Source organism: Hermetia illucens, chromosome 6 (genome assembly GCF_905115235.1).
Source record: "Hermetia illucens chromosome 6, iHerIll2.2.curated.20191125, whole genome shotgun sequence".
Lineage (NCBI taxonomy): Eukaryota > Metazoa > Arthropoda > Insecta > Diptera > Stratiomyidae > Hermetia > Hermetia illucens.
This window is the reverse complement of record NC_051854.1, coordinates 6,800,721-6,816,008: the sequence shown is the minus strand read 5'-3', so window position 1 is coordinate 6,816,008 and position 15,288 is coordinate 6,800,721. Positions and strand designations below refer to the sequence as shown.

General features: G+C 40.6%; 1 protein-coding gene across 6 annotated transcripts in view; it reads left to right on the top strand.

The window, feature by feature from the left end:
• The window catches only part of LOC119658789 (transcription factor E2f1), a 92,752-nt gene that overhangs the window by 34,293 nt on the left and 43,171 nt on the right, over nt 1–15,288 (top strand). For all 6 annotated transcript variants that reach the window (XM_038066503.1, XM_038066499.1, XM_038066501.1 and 3 more), the window contains one exon: nt 636–803. The gene's annotated coding sequence lies outside the window, so the exon portion shown is untranslated. The remainder of the gene's footprint in view (nt 1–635; nt 804–15,288) is intronic.

Sequence of the window (15,288 nt, the reverse complement as noted above, 5' to 3'; positions counted from 1 at the left end):
ATTTTCGAAACTGATTCTACCAATAACAGTTCGTTTTAAAGATGATATGAATTTCCACTAGATACAAACCAACCAGCTTTAGAATTTGCTGCATCGTAAACTGGTTTCTAGCGTACGCTACACAATCTTTTTTTGCACTTCCTAATATTCAATGGCTCATAAATAATATGCTAATAATGAGATAAAGATAAAAGTGGCATGGGCTGCTGCCTCCATTTGGTCATTAGTCCTAACATTGATGATCAAATGGAGGATTCTAAAATTAAACCTGCTTTACGAAGGATTCCCGTGAATTATTATAAGAAGAATATGGTATTATTCGCTTCTTATGTTTAGTAATAAGGAACATATTATCTTTATACATTTAACTCTTTGACTCTCCTCTCCTCCAATGAGAAAATAATTTTTTCGTTCTTATCTCGTGTTTGAGACCACCAAAAAATTGATTATCTTTATACGGTGTCTTTATAGATGCAGATCTCTACCGTCTGCTTTCGAAATTGTTTCATTCTAAAATAATTTAAGGAAAAAAAGATTAAATTCTGAAAGGACCCTGCTCAAATTATTTCTAAATTGTCACTCCATCCATCCTCTAAATATCTTCATAATTTTTTCTATTTTTCATATCTTTTCAGACACAAATGAGCTAACTACCGTCTTTCTTTTTTAACGTTTATAACGGCGACATAAATCATCACAAAACATCTCCAGGCAATCTTCTAAGGCCCCAAGTTATATTTTACGCAAGGGGTTAAATATTAATCTTACCTGAATGAAGAAGAAATCCATTTTTAGGTTGTATGGTGAGTACCTTTCTGTTTTTCTTTAAACATTTTTATTATACATATCTTGGGGGTCGACGCCTTCATATCATGGTTTACTTGGACGTTTAGACATTTGATAAGATGTAGAGAAGATAAAGGGGTTGTTTTTCACCTTTACACTTCCTGAGTGAAAGTTTTTAATAAAACAAACATCAAGCATTTGTTGATGTAAAGTGAAAGAGACATTTTCTTGTCACCGCTATTCTTATTGGTTTACTTGAATTCTTCATTATTTCATATAGAATGTAGAATCAAGTGTATATTCATTGAGCAGAGATGGTGAATTTGAACTTCACCATGAAATGTTACTTCGCGAATGAAATTTCACTTCAAGCGACTATGTCTTGCCGCTTTACCAAGATTCACCTAAATCCTTATTACGAAATTCACTGCGCACGTTTTTACTATTTTCACAATGATGTTTTGTAAGTTTAGAGAATCCTACCTCCTCACAGATCAAATCTGCGGACAGTAGGACATGGTTTGGGTCTTTTCGTATGCAACTACATTCAATATAAAAGGAGAATCGTCTAAACTAAATTGGTAGAAATACTAATACTACTAATAGAAATACCGGTATTTGAAAGCTTAATAAATATCACAAGCGAATAGAAAATAGGCAAGTCTTAATTATTTCAAATAATTTAATGGCTAGAAACAGCACGAAATTACACTTAGATATCCTTCTGTAGACTATACCCAGTTTGCGAGCTCCAAACTGGAGTTGTATGAAGCAAGATTGAACCCACTACCGTAGCTATAAGCTCCCTTGGAGTAAACCCTGGCCCTCTCATATTCAGCATCATCCTTACGACAGCCATACTTGCATGCCTTGCCGTAAGCATGTTGCGCAGGTTGTTACTGCTGCCTATTCAACTGCGGATCTCCAACAGTTCCTCTCTGGTGACTGCTGGAATCGCCATCACATTCAGAGGTCATTGGAAAGAGTCAGTGCCTCTCTCTTGCTGGAGTATCACCCCTAGATGATTTTTAACGCGACCTGTGGAGATGAACTGCTTCTGAGTCATCCCATCATGATTCTATAGGCGTTATTTCACGGGTATATCTCCGCATCTGAGCAGACCTCTTTTAAGCATTCCCTCTTGCTCTATGGCATGGCCAGCTTGAGCTCTTTCATAGCCGTGTTCTTGTGCCATTAACCGATCCAATCTACGCTCGTGTATCTCAGACTGATTGAATGCCTCCTTTCCGAAGGACGTTTACATCACCTTCTTTGGCCAAAACTATATCCAACACACTGCGCGAAAGCTTCCAATAAACTGCGCCCCTTTCATTTGCTTCTCTGTTACTCCCTCCACAGTATTTTACAGCGAGAATAAGATTGTCAACCACTTCCTCGAATTCAGGCAGTGTCAGACCTGGTTGGCGTAACAGCTGTAAATATATATACCATCTACTTTCGCGCACACAAAGCCATTGACTATTTGACTCATAGTACACGCACGCCCATATCGCCGCTCCACCAGTTAAATCTGTGATCCATACCGCACCGTGACGATTTCTATAAGATTCAATTATAATACGCATTTCCATCTCGGATTTGTAGGTGATCTGCTCAATTAATCCTCAGCGACTCTATAATGATTGCAAGTTCTTCTAACTTGAATTACTCTTTCAAGATAGCGTGGGTTCTCCTTTCGATGTCACTTCATCGAGATCCTTGCACTGCATGCAGATCTCACGTTTCTAGGCACGCACTGCGGCATTCTTCCAAAGTGAGTTTTTAATTTGAGTACGATAACCATCAGTTTTACTCACGCTGGACCTTTTCAGCTCGAACATGAGATCCCCTTTTTGGGTTCCTTGGATTTTATTGGCATTTCCGCTCAAATCAACTTTAGTCTTTTTGACTATCTCCGCGTAGAATAAATTGCCCTTGCTGGAGGTAACAATCACCCCTGAGCAAATTTAGATCTCTTTTAGCTTCCTTGTTGGTAACTTTGATCCACGCTTGATGAACGCTTTCCCTTGATTGACGCCGTAACTGTCTTATGGGCGTCACCCCAGAGTCAGAGATAGAGCTTCTTGAAATTCATGGTTTTGCTCTTTACGATAGCGATTTGGGGTGTTTTTTTGGCAACCTTGAATAGTTGATTTAGCTCCTCATATTCTGGCATGTTTCCGCAGTGTTGACATCCCCTTCTCGCATTTAAGCATATTTTACGCTATTTATTGTTATCAGCATTCCACTAGAAATTCGGCCTTCACTTCAATGGTCCCGTTCGCCGGGATATAGAAGCGTCAAGAACCAACTGCATTTGTTCCAGAATCTGTGTAGTCATCTACATTGCATTCTTTGACAAATTTGTACCCTGTGGCAATACAGCCAAGAATGGATGTCTGGAGTTCTGCGTTTTTTTTGTTTATGATCTTGCAATTAGCAGAAATATGAAAGTTGACGACCTCCTGGATGGGATGTTTTCTTGGTCTTGGAGCACTTCCTGCTATCGGACCCCTTGAATAAAGGTGGTGGGTTTTTTTGTCGTCAGGCGATCTGCTTTCAGTTCATCTGTATTCGATTATATTACTGGTGTTCTTAGTAAGATGGTGCTACGTTTGAACATTTTTTCCTCCAAATTTAAATCTCTTGTAGCATTAGATGCCAAGGTGGCGAAGTTGTCCACCATCGAGGCACTGCTGTCGAGGGTTATCAACGACCGTGAGCCCATTTGCTCACTGCGATTCCGAGCTCCTGCCTCGTAAATTTACTCCTTCTCTCGGTTTTCATTGTATTTTCATGTTCTGGGTATCCATGCTCAAGAAGGAAATCTCTCCTAATAAGGTTCTAATTCCGATAGAAATTTTCGAAATTTCCTGCTTGAGCATGGATTTTCTTTGCTTTTCCATCAAGTTGTTGATCTGCCCCTCAATCTGATGGTATTCTAGGTTCGTGATATTGAGCGCCAATGCCATGATTTTGGCCTGTTGAAGCTTCATAACTTCGCTCGCTTCTGTTTAGATCTTCCCCGTGTTATTGGCGCGGGTCCCGTTCGCATTGGACCCGGGCTCGGTGCGATGTTGTCTATCTTAACTTCCTATTCTGGTAGGAGAGGAACGAGCTAATGAACAGCTCGATGAATGTTGTCCTTACCAGCAGTTTTAAGCCTAACTTGTCGCGCGACCCCTTTTGAATCAGGATAGACTTCCACTACCCACCCCCATTTCCAGTCTAGCACGCCGTGACCATTCTCCTTGGTCAGCACCAACTCTCCCTCGTTCAATTGTCGATCAGGATTCTTCCAACCGTATCGCTTTTCAAGATAGTCCAAGTAGTCCTTCTCAAACTTTGTCCAAAAATGTCTTTGTAATATCTGAATCTGTAACCATCTTTTGGTCACTGGGACGTCTTCAACCAACCCCATGAGGGTGATATCGGTATAGGGTGGCCTCCTTCCCCTCTCCATTAATATATTCATCATCGCTCTACCTTGTTTAGTTCGCCTGCTGTGCCGTGTTGAGTAGACGTGTGTTGGTAGTGCACGTCATAAAAATGGAGAAACGAAATCTAGAGCAACGCGTCGCAATAAAATTTTGCGCCAGATTGGACGAAACGTACGCTCAAATTGGAAAAGTGCATGATGATAGTGCTCTTAGTCGTGCCCAGGTGTTTCAATGGCATCAAGAGTTTAAGCAGGGCGTGAAAGCGTGGAAGACGAGGTGTTTAGCAGTCGAATGTTGGCCTCGGAATTGGGTATAAACAGTGAAACAGTCAGACAAATTTTAACAGGCGGTTTCGGGATGAAAAAGTTGTGCGCGAAGATGATTCCAAAGAACCTTTCTGAGAAGCAAAACCAGCATCGAATGACCGTCGCATAAGACTGTTTGGAACAAGTGGAAAACAGTCTCATGCTGCTTGATCGACTTATTACAGGCGATGAGAGCTGATTTTTCCAATACGACCCGGAAACCGAACGCCAAGCTCACAATGGTTGTCTCCGCACGCTCACCGCCAGAAAAAAACTCGCATGAGCAAGTCGAAGGTGAAAGCGTTGTTTATTACTTTTTTTTGATAGCCGTAGAATCGTCCACAAAGAATTTGTTCCGCCGTGGCAAACCGTAAATCAAGTCTACTATCGCCAAGTACTCGAAAGATTGCGAAAACGAGTCAACAGTGTGCGCCCAGACATCGCTCGTAATTGGATCCTTCATCACGACAACGCGTCGTGCCACACCGCCCCCAGCGTGTCCCAGTTTTTAGCCTCTAAAGGGATCGTCAGGTTGAAACAGACGTCCTTTTCGCCCGATATGTCACCCTGTGACTTTTTTTTCTTCGCTAAAACGAAATCGGAGTCAATTACGGACATCTAAGCGGCAGTGACGAGGGTACTCGCGGACATCCCAGTCGAAATGTTCCAGAAATGTTACGAAGAATGGAAAATGCGCTTGAATCGCTGTATAGCTGCCCAAGGGGATGGCACAGTTGTAGAGTAATTTTTAAATATACGGTTTTTATGGAATCAGTCTCACTACTTAATTTTCTAACTTGGTATATAGTCTGAAAAGAGGGTGTATGAACACTTATTTGCACATCAGTAGGTATGCCCATATCTTCCACCTGGGGTTGCTCCTGATGGGAGATCTCTGGCAACTCCTCATAGGTTGTCTCTCCTTTTCTGATAATTTCTTTGACGAACCCATTCTCGGAAACAGCTCAACCGAGCTAGATACAAATGGGAAATGTGCCCACGTAAATATCTTTATATAAAAAATACATAAAACCTTTCATTCCTGAAGCATCCAGCTCCCTGTTTCTCGATTTGTTTAAAATTTGGATGCTTATGAGGGGATCAAAATGGAAAATGTTTTTGTTTAGTTAGCCCGGCCCATTTATTGGATGGGGACTCAGGACCTCTTCAATCCTTAAACAAAACAAGAGTCATTACCAACATGAAACATTGTCATGTCCTGAAGCCCCGTTCTATGAGAGTTCTATCGGAGATTGCGAGCTTCATTTCAGCTTCCTCTGAGAAACTCTTAAATTATGAAAGACATCCTTAGTATGTGGACATTCTACTAATTATATTCAATCGCTTAGATACGGATATATACGTGGCAAGACGCGTTGCTCAACCGGTTTCAATCAACAACGTCTCCTTAGCACCTCCAATCCCTACATAACATACCATACTCTTGCATTATTTATCAAAACAGGAAATCGAGATGATTTATTTGTTAATTCCTTCAAATCTGGATTTTCCCTTTCTTTGTCATTTTGTGTTTCCTTGATTTATAATTCATACACGAAAAGATTGCCTACGTGATATGATTATCGATTTGATGATCCGATCCTAACGCTTATAGTTTGTGTGGTAAATATTACATAATTTCATCGAGAGGGACGAACTAGTTTCATGAAGTATTCATTATAAGATTTATTTACATTGAAAGAGAATATTTTCGATCTGTTGAGGGTGGGACGTATCGATTTCTGGTACTCATCAATGTTTGCTTAATTGATCGATTTCACTGTTTTTTTTCCGAGGGCCAGATCGATCTCGAGAGGAAGAGAATGTGTTTTAAGTTCTTAGGCTAAGTTAAGATACTTTTTTAAATCTTATTTCAGGTAAATAGCGATATATCTCTATATTTATCTTTCAAGCTTTTTCCGGATATTATTTAGGCGAACAACTAAGAATTTCCTGATTATTTTCCGGATAATTTATTTACTATTGAAAACAAGCGCACACCCCATTAATTTCCATAATAATCTTGCTATGCGAATCCAAAACAACAGCAATTTTTTTTTTGCCTGGATCCAATGAGCAAACAAGTAATAAGCAATAAAAAAGCAAATTGAATGCGTAGGCATCTCTTACCTACAGAATAATTCGCTTCACTTTGTACTTTACCCAAAGCTTTTGTATAATCGATAAAATTATTTACGCATTGAGAACATAGCGAAGTAGCCTTAGCAACTTGAGGAATTGAGCTCTAAAGTAATAATCGTGCGGGCTGCCTGTTGATGATGATAGTGCCGATGATAATCTTGATATGCTGCTGTTGTTGACGTGTTGATATCCTATCCGCACAATTCAAGCAAACTCAACCTGTATATAAACACTTCATATATAAAAATATGCCGGCACAAAAACCCTCTTTTATGGTTTTTCAGGAATTCCAAGAAGCAAACTCGTTCTCATATTACACAGTTTTGAGAACGTATAAGAACAAGAGCTGGGAGCTCTGCATGATTCCTCAGGCCACTCGATGTAACGTAACATTTAAAAAAAGATATCCATATAGGCTGGACGTCATAATCACATATACTGCTTCAGGGGTAGTTTTTGCCTCGAAGATGACATCAAGCAATTCCTAACGCTAAGATTCTTCCCGCCAAAAAATCAACATCTCCAACCAAAACAAATAGTGCGTCCAATGTAAATGTAAACTAGCGACCAAGCCTCAAAGATTCTTCTCATGTGCTGATAATAAAAGAATGGATCTTTGAATGAGAAAAAGAACGAATCCCATAACCGAAACCGAAAAAAATCCGTTTCTTTTTCTGCCGACAAGAATCCGTTCAATGGATCTAAACCACCAACGCGCTACCATTCCATTTATTACACAAGTTGGAGTTACATAAAATATTAGACGAAAAGGAGATTTTCTTGCCGAGCCTGTTTCTTTGCTATCAAATAAATTACAAAGGCCATTTTTTGCCCCTATGGGTTGACTCTGGGCATTGAGACTGGTTCTCGTAATGGACTCCTCCGCGTCCCTGGTGTCAGCTAGTGGTGTTAGTGGGTAACCAAATTATGTAAATTCCACTTTCGATTTCAGCTCTCATTATATGATCTGTGTAAACTCCTCCACTACGTGCCAATTGAAATGGCGCCAGCCCCTGATGTATTATAAAATTGGTACTCTCCTGGCATATCAATTCTCAGAGGAGACGAATGAGACTTTCAGATTCTTGTTTGGAATCCAATAATGTACATTTGTTGAATCCAGACCAAGGTAATTATCGTTCCAACACCGGATGAAAGCCAGGCCCACGCCTTCGACTAATTCCAGAATAATTTTTCACAACAACTAGATAAATTCCTCTCACTCGGCTCCCAAGATATCCTAATGTTCTTCTTCAGATCTAAACCATTTTCTCACTCAACGCACTTGAGAGAAACCTGTTGTTGACAAAATACTATATAAAAAAATCAAAAAATAGGCATCACAGCCTATCTCGCACGGCCAAAAAAATAGAGAAAAAAATCTCATGTGTGGCATGCAAACAATTATCACAAATCATCTCGTAAAAAACATCATTTTGTTCATAAAGTGTCGGACTATGGCATAACCTGAAGTCGTATGTTGTCGCACAGTCGTGGTTGGATTCTAGTTGATTAGTACTTGAAGTCGACCGACTAACTCAACAAAATAAAAGTAAAAATCCGTCTAAAGCATTTGAATTGGAATTTTACATGGTGTCGGCGCTGAGTATCTTATCATGGTGGCTATCTTTCGTTCATTCATTCATAAACGCTCCTCATATACATTTGAGATATTTTCAAACAGGATCAAGTTGAACTGTGTGCGGTAGGCTGATTGGGTCTTTGAGATTTGAATGAGCAAAAAGTATTTTTTCTTAATGGCGGATGTATGAATTTGTTGATTGAATGTTAATTTATATTAGTTTTCACGGTAAGATATGGGAAGGTGAGAAACCCTAGATGTCTATCCTAAATTTCCCCAAGATTTTACTGCAATTCCTCCATGGCTTTCTTAACTATCTGTTGACAGATTAGGTGGAAACATATCCCAATTGATATCAAACACGCCGGAAAACCGGAAGCTGGACGCTTCAAGTATGAAAGGTTTTGTGTATTTCCTAGCCACCATATAGTGGCAGCCTCTTGATTTTTCTCAAATTTTTCGGTTGCGCAGTTTCCGAGAATGATCACAGTTCCCACCTTTCCACCAAATTTGGTGTCTATCGGTGCTACAGTCTCCGAGGAAAATGCGTGTGACGTACAGACAGACAGTAAACCGATTTTCATAAGGTTTTTCTTTTACACAAAACCTTAAAAATGTAAGTTTAATTTTCGTTGAATCTTGTATGCCAAGTTTTTGTTGAAGATTCCGTGGAGGAGTGAATTTCTTTTGATATAATTTTGCTTGAGACGCTCTTAAGAAGCCATTTGCAGTCTCAATCATTCCGATGACTCTTAATTAGCATCAAATGAAGGCACTGGTTCGACAATTTCAGTCGGTCGTATTGTCGTGCTCTCGCCGTTCTTTGAGGACTACGTGACTCGAGACAAGATAAGGCTAGATCAGAGCGAAAGAGACTGAGGGAGAACTAAAAGTCTGAGTAACCAAGTCTCATATATTAGACCCGTTGTACTATTCCCTGAACACGCCTTTTCAGCGGCTACTTGCTTGTGCCGTCCGCAGATAGAGAGTGTGAAGATTCTTTGTTGAAAGGAACCATTCTGAGGTATCTTCGTCTAAATGTATATGAAATCCAGGGCCTCTCTTTCTCTTCTTTACATTGGCTACAATAGACGAAGCCACCACTTCGATTTTATCATGTGGCAACTTTAGGAGCAGTTTGTCCTTGAAAACCCTACAAAAATATCTTAAAGGATAAAAAAGACGCTACTCTAGAAATCTCAGGTTTTTTCATAAAGATTTTCAATTTTAGCAGCATTTGGCGGCATACCCGCAACAATTGACTTGATATAGTGTGGCCGATCAGTCCTCATAACGCTTCTCGACTGTCGGGACAGATTCGAATAGTGCGACTTCACAATTTTAGTTTAACAATCTTCTACTGCCTATAAAATAGCACATACTTTTGAGTAAAATATAATCGTCACTGTTTTGGGAAGCCCATATCCACATTTCCAAAGCGGTCCTGGTAATTTGCTGAGCATCCTTCTCTCTGATGATTACGGCAGAGTGTGTCTTCTCGAAAACGAAAACTAAACCATCACAGCCTGCACTAATTAGTAAGCAGCGTAACCGAAGCGATTCGCAGATATCAAACACTCTTTTATATAATTCGACGTGAGTGCGAATTATATTAAATGTAAATCCGACCATACTGCAAGCCAAGACTGGGGGATCCTAAGTCCGCATCGGTGACACTACTTCCAGGGTAGATGTGAGGTAACATTTGACGAAGAAGTAAATTGCTTTCCATTTAGTCCGAACCGACATCAAGTGGATGCGAACTTAGTATCCCTCAATCTTTAAACAAGAAATTAAAGCCAAGCTGGTTTCCGCTCCGGATCCTTCTGGTATCAACCTACCTACCTACCTACGGCTCATTTTGGAACAGTGTGCGGAGTTTAGATCTAGAGCTGCACCTGTTCTTCGGCGATTTCGAGAAAGCTTTCTATTGCGCGAACAGGGAGTATTTCTGGAGTGCTCTACGTAGGAGGGGGATTCTCGAGAAGCTAGTAGCCATTAGTGCCACATATGGTGATACAAAATGTCACATGTTGCACCAAGGCAAAACTTCAGAGGATTTTGGGGTCCAAACTTGGATCCACCAGGGTCACCGATATTGTTTCTTCTTATCATCTTATGTCTCCTTGTCCGGAGGACATGAAGGAATTTAATGGACTATGACATCTTTCCTCAAACACCTCGATTATGCTGATGACATCTGTTTGATCTCTTACCATTATGGTTGGTCGCCATTAAAATTTCCAATGATGGCAAGTCTATATTCATCGTTGCAATGGTGGTGCATTTAGAATAGCTTCGAGTGCCACGGAGGGCATAGTTCCCACCGTTCCAGTAATGCTTACGCAACCAGGCCTTCAAATCTCTGCTAGCAGATTGTTGTTAACAAAGTCCAGACTCGGCTATAAGACTATGCATGCATTCAATTCTCCTCCAACATCAAGAATCTATAGGACTTCTGGATATGGTATTTTCACGTTAATTTGAAGATGCACTCTTAAATATTTGACTGTTTGCACTTGCTGGATTTTCACCCCCGATAAAGTGGATGACGCATAACTGCTCCACCTAATGTTCCTAGTGAACATAACTAGTCCAGAATTCCAAACGTTCATCGTAAATCCGTTACCGGCAGGTATAGTTACGTTCAAATTGTAACATACTGTTGCCGAAAACTTGGCGATACTTACTAGTAGAAGAGAGCTGTAAATAGCTCCCGAGACATTTTACCTCAATAGATTCCCATCTGACCGCAACGGATCTTCCTCCATAATAAGATCGGATCGACTCCATGCTGTTTTGTTGCATCACAAATCGCTTCGAACGAGGCGTTACTGAAAGCACCTTCGTTGTTTATAAATGTATTCCTTTTCGGATAACGCCTTTGCAATTTTCGCCAGAAGCTCGTGGAGTGTTATCTCTGTGGTTTTGCCTTTCTGGTGATCATAGTGGTTCCAGTTATGAACCGGCCTATCAGTCTTTTTAGTTAAGAAATTACAATGATCCATTGGAAGCCTTTTGCATCCACGTAGGTGGGTTTCCCCAGTTTAGAAATAAATATCTTCAGCACATCACGCCCAGTAATTGGAATGTAAGCTCAGATTTGTATCTGTGGAACAAGTTAAATGCCCATATAACAGGGACATTATTTCGTTACCAAAATCCAGTCCCTGGGCTGAGTGTGGTATATGTCTGTCGGGCCTGAGGTATACTTTTTTATACTGCCTGGAAAGTGCACGTCAACCAGATTATTGTCATTTCTTCTTGAATTTCTGTGTACCTCTTGCTCTGTAAACGTAAGTTATCCAGCTGGCTACAAACTTTGGCAAGGTGCCACTATAATTTCGAGGGCACCCCCATTGAGTTAGATTTTTCGCAGAACCGTCACCATGATAATTCTTTAGTCGCCTTTTGTAATGATTCCGGCTTAATAAAAGTCCTTCAGAGCTCGGTTGATAAGTGTCCTTGTCCTTCTACTCTCTTTTCTCAAATCCGAATTAGACCGTAATGTCTCATCCTTCTTTTGGGGTACTGGTTGGACAGCCCTGTTGGAAATTTTTGGGTTGTTTTCTCCATTCGGTGAATGACACATCGAGTGTCTACAGAGGATCGTAATCCACTTGTTTAAACGTCGCCCAATTTGTCTTCCGCGGATTCGAAATGGAGCGACTGGAGATGGTTCCAAATCAGTGCGCCGGGTGGAAGATAGTGGGTTCATTGTCAAGTTGGAGATCTGTAGTTCGGTTCTTACGAAATATTCTAACAGTCTGGATCCCCAGCGACAGTATCAAGACCAAATTGCAAGGTCCCTCTAAACTACAGTCGAGAAATCTGCCCCCCAAATCAGAATCGATTCAAATCTACAGAAGTAGTCAGGAACACTGACTGTTTTGTTACTACCATTACTACTACTAGATCGAAAAACCTGAACGGGTTTTCTCATTAATAGTAGAGCCAACGTTTTCGTACTCCCTCGCAAATGGCCAAAACCTTCAAATATCCACTAATTTTCTGGTATTATAACGAGAAACCCTCGCGCTCGACCTGACGCTTCGATAAATTTTGAGTTGGGATTTCATAGTCACCGATAGATAGTAACCAATCCCAGGTGCTCTTTTTTATATTATCAGGGTCTTATCGTCGATTTATGTAGGGAGATAGTATTTGACAGAATCTAAAAATCTGTTCGCCTTCAAGTTTCGAGCAGTTAAGCTATGCCCAAGATTTTGTAAGCTCTTACAAAGAATGGATTTATTTAAAGAATATTCTTAGATAACTACCCCGTATAAAAAGAGATAGGTTGAGGAAAAGGGGTTTTCCATCATATACTCATCGGCGTACGGGTTCCGTAAGATCGACTCCAGCAAAATAGCTTGAAGCACAAGCAGAATTGAAGTTTGTGATGTCACAGAGTCAGTTCTCGTTGAATTAGAGGCCAGTTGGTTGCAGTTAGCCGCAAAGGAGGATATACCACTCACTCTTGGAGATCTCGGTTTTTGTTAAAATTAATTGTAAAACAAAATCTTATTAAAACTCACTTTCTGTTTTTTTTTTCTAAAAGGAAATCAACAAAAATCCTTGGCCTGAACACGCTAAACTCCAGCGCGAATTTTCACCAACGCACCTTCTTCATAAATGTTGTAGGTATCAGGAACATTTTCGTTGGTCAGTGATCTCCCTTCAACTCATCTTTGTTCGCTTCTGTTGTCAGTGTTTTTGATAAAGGCGTACTTTGTTTGGACACCCCCTTCTCTAAGTCAGGTTTGCCAAAGTTTAAACGCCTGAAATCACGGAGGTCGAGGGATATCGCCAGCGGGGAACGCTGACTCGTAAGAGCCGCTAGTACTGGGGTCCCGAGCCTATGCAATTTCAGTTTTGTATTCTGGGTATCTTTCCTCTCCATGAGAAGTTGGTTGAGATTAAATATAATTTTTACGGCCAAACTGTTGGAAATTAGTATGTGAGTCCAACGACCCTTTATAGATCGTCCCCATCATTGTTGTCATCTACTCAGCAATTTTTGTCTTTAGGCGTTCTTCACGTGCTAGTCAGAAGAATTGGATCAGAATGTCGATTGGCATCATTCCAGTAAGGTCATGAGACGCATCGTTCGAGACGGTCCTGGAGGTAAAATGCATTCTTATAGAGATCCTTATATAAATCGCAGTCATCTTTTTCACACAATATTCAATGCAGAGTTCCAAACTGGCGCTGCGCAGACCGTGATGCTTGCCAAGGTCATACTGGCACTGGATGCCTTAGTGCAAGCATGTTGCATATGCTTCTATAGGTTTAATCTAATGTCATCGCTCCAAGGTATTTGTAAGCCTGCTTGGAAGTGAAGATGTGATGATAATCTGCAAGCAAATGTGTCCTTATGTTGTTTTGTTTCCGTTTGTTCTCTACGAGTGCCAGTCTAACATTCTCCAGTCACTAATTTAGGCAGTGATTATTGCAAATGATTCGTCAGTGGAACTCTGCAATCATCAGTGAGTGAGACGAGGAGCTGCCTAAATGAAAGGAAAGTTGATATTCTTTCTAGGTTACATCCCCAATTACTGATACCAACGGATAATATGACAATGAAGTTTCACTTTAATAAGAAGTTTAAAACACGTTGAAGTAACAGGGCAAACTAGGAGACCGTGGTATTGACATACGGCTTAAATCAACAACTACCTGGATCCGTTACGACAGAGGGAGCAGGCGTCTGGGTCACTGGTTCTAGAGAAACGCACGCGCATATTTCACGCGAAAATATACGCGTAGATAGATGTGCCTCCTTCAACCTCGAAAGGAACTATAGGCGGCAGAAAATGGCTATTCTAATCGACAGCCAAGCAACTATTGCATATCCTGGGTTCCAGGACACGTTGGGTTAGAAGGGAATATGGCAGCAGACGAAGTCACTGACCTAGAAAAGAGCAGCGACGCCGCTATACGTAAAAGCGTCATTCCTATGACATTGAACAATGAAGAGGGACGGCTGAGGGAACCCTACAGGGCGAACTTGCCAGGAATGGAACCTCTGAGTCTTTGAATCATAGGGGGAATCCCGACTGATCCCTGCAGGCTAAACTTCACTTGGGGAAGCTAGGGATATCTACGGACACTGTCTGTAGATTCTGTGAGGAGAGTGATGAAACCTGAAACCTCCACACAGGGTCTGCGACAGCGTTCGGCACTTGTGTAAAGCAGATTCAGGCACCTGGGACAATACTTAATATCAGATGCGAGGTTGAAACACTTGAAGTGGGGAACATAATAGAGTTCCTGCCGGTTGTAGATTTAAACGACATACTATAACTTGTAGCCAGTAAAGGGGTATTCTTTTAGGACAATATAAATAATTTCCAGGCAGTCCCAACCAATGATAGGTTATCAAACCTGATTCCATCTTTTTTGCATCCATTTTTCTTATTATTTTTCCCACTATCTAAAAATATATATTCCATAATTTAAAGTAATTCCTTTCCGGGTTTGTCAATAAGGGATCAGCTCCGTCTAACTCGTTCAATTTTATCAGTGATAAATCAACAGAACATAACAAATAAAAGTCCCTTGATTTTTATCTAATATCAAATGCTCTGTATCTGACCCGGACTACCATTACATAACTCTCTCTTGCCCCCCTACCAGATACTCACCCAATTTTCCCAAGAAAAAGCTTCACATTTATCGCTGCAAGTGCCTCAAATAAATTTCCATCGTGAAAAAAAAAGTGCCCAACATCTTTCTCCGAGCAAACACACTAACGCAAAAGGGGTGGCGCTGGTTGACCATCACATAAATAAAATGCAAGAGAAATTATAGCCGATTTGATATGAAATTTATGCCTGACATTCTTATCAAGATAAACAGCGAGCGATTAGTCAACACAACACGCTATTTATGCATTGTGCACTAACTGGTCTAGTTGCGGTTGACTCATATGCTTGACGGACATATTGTCGTTTGATGCAATTACTTTTTTTCTGTAGTGTTGTTTATAGTACAATGTATAATGCTATGAACGATATTGCGAAAATATTAT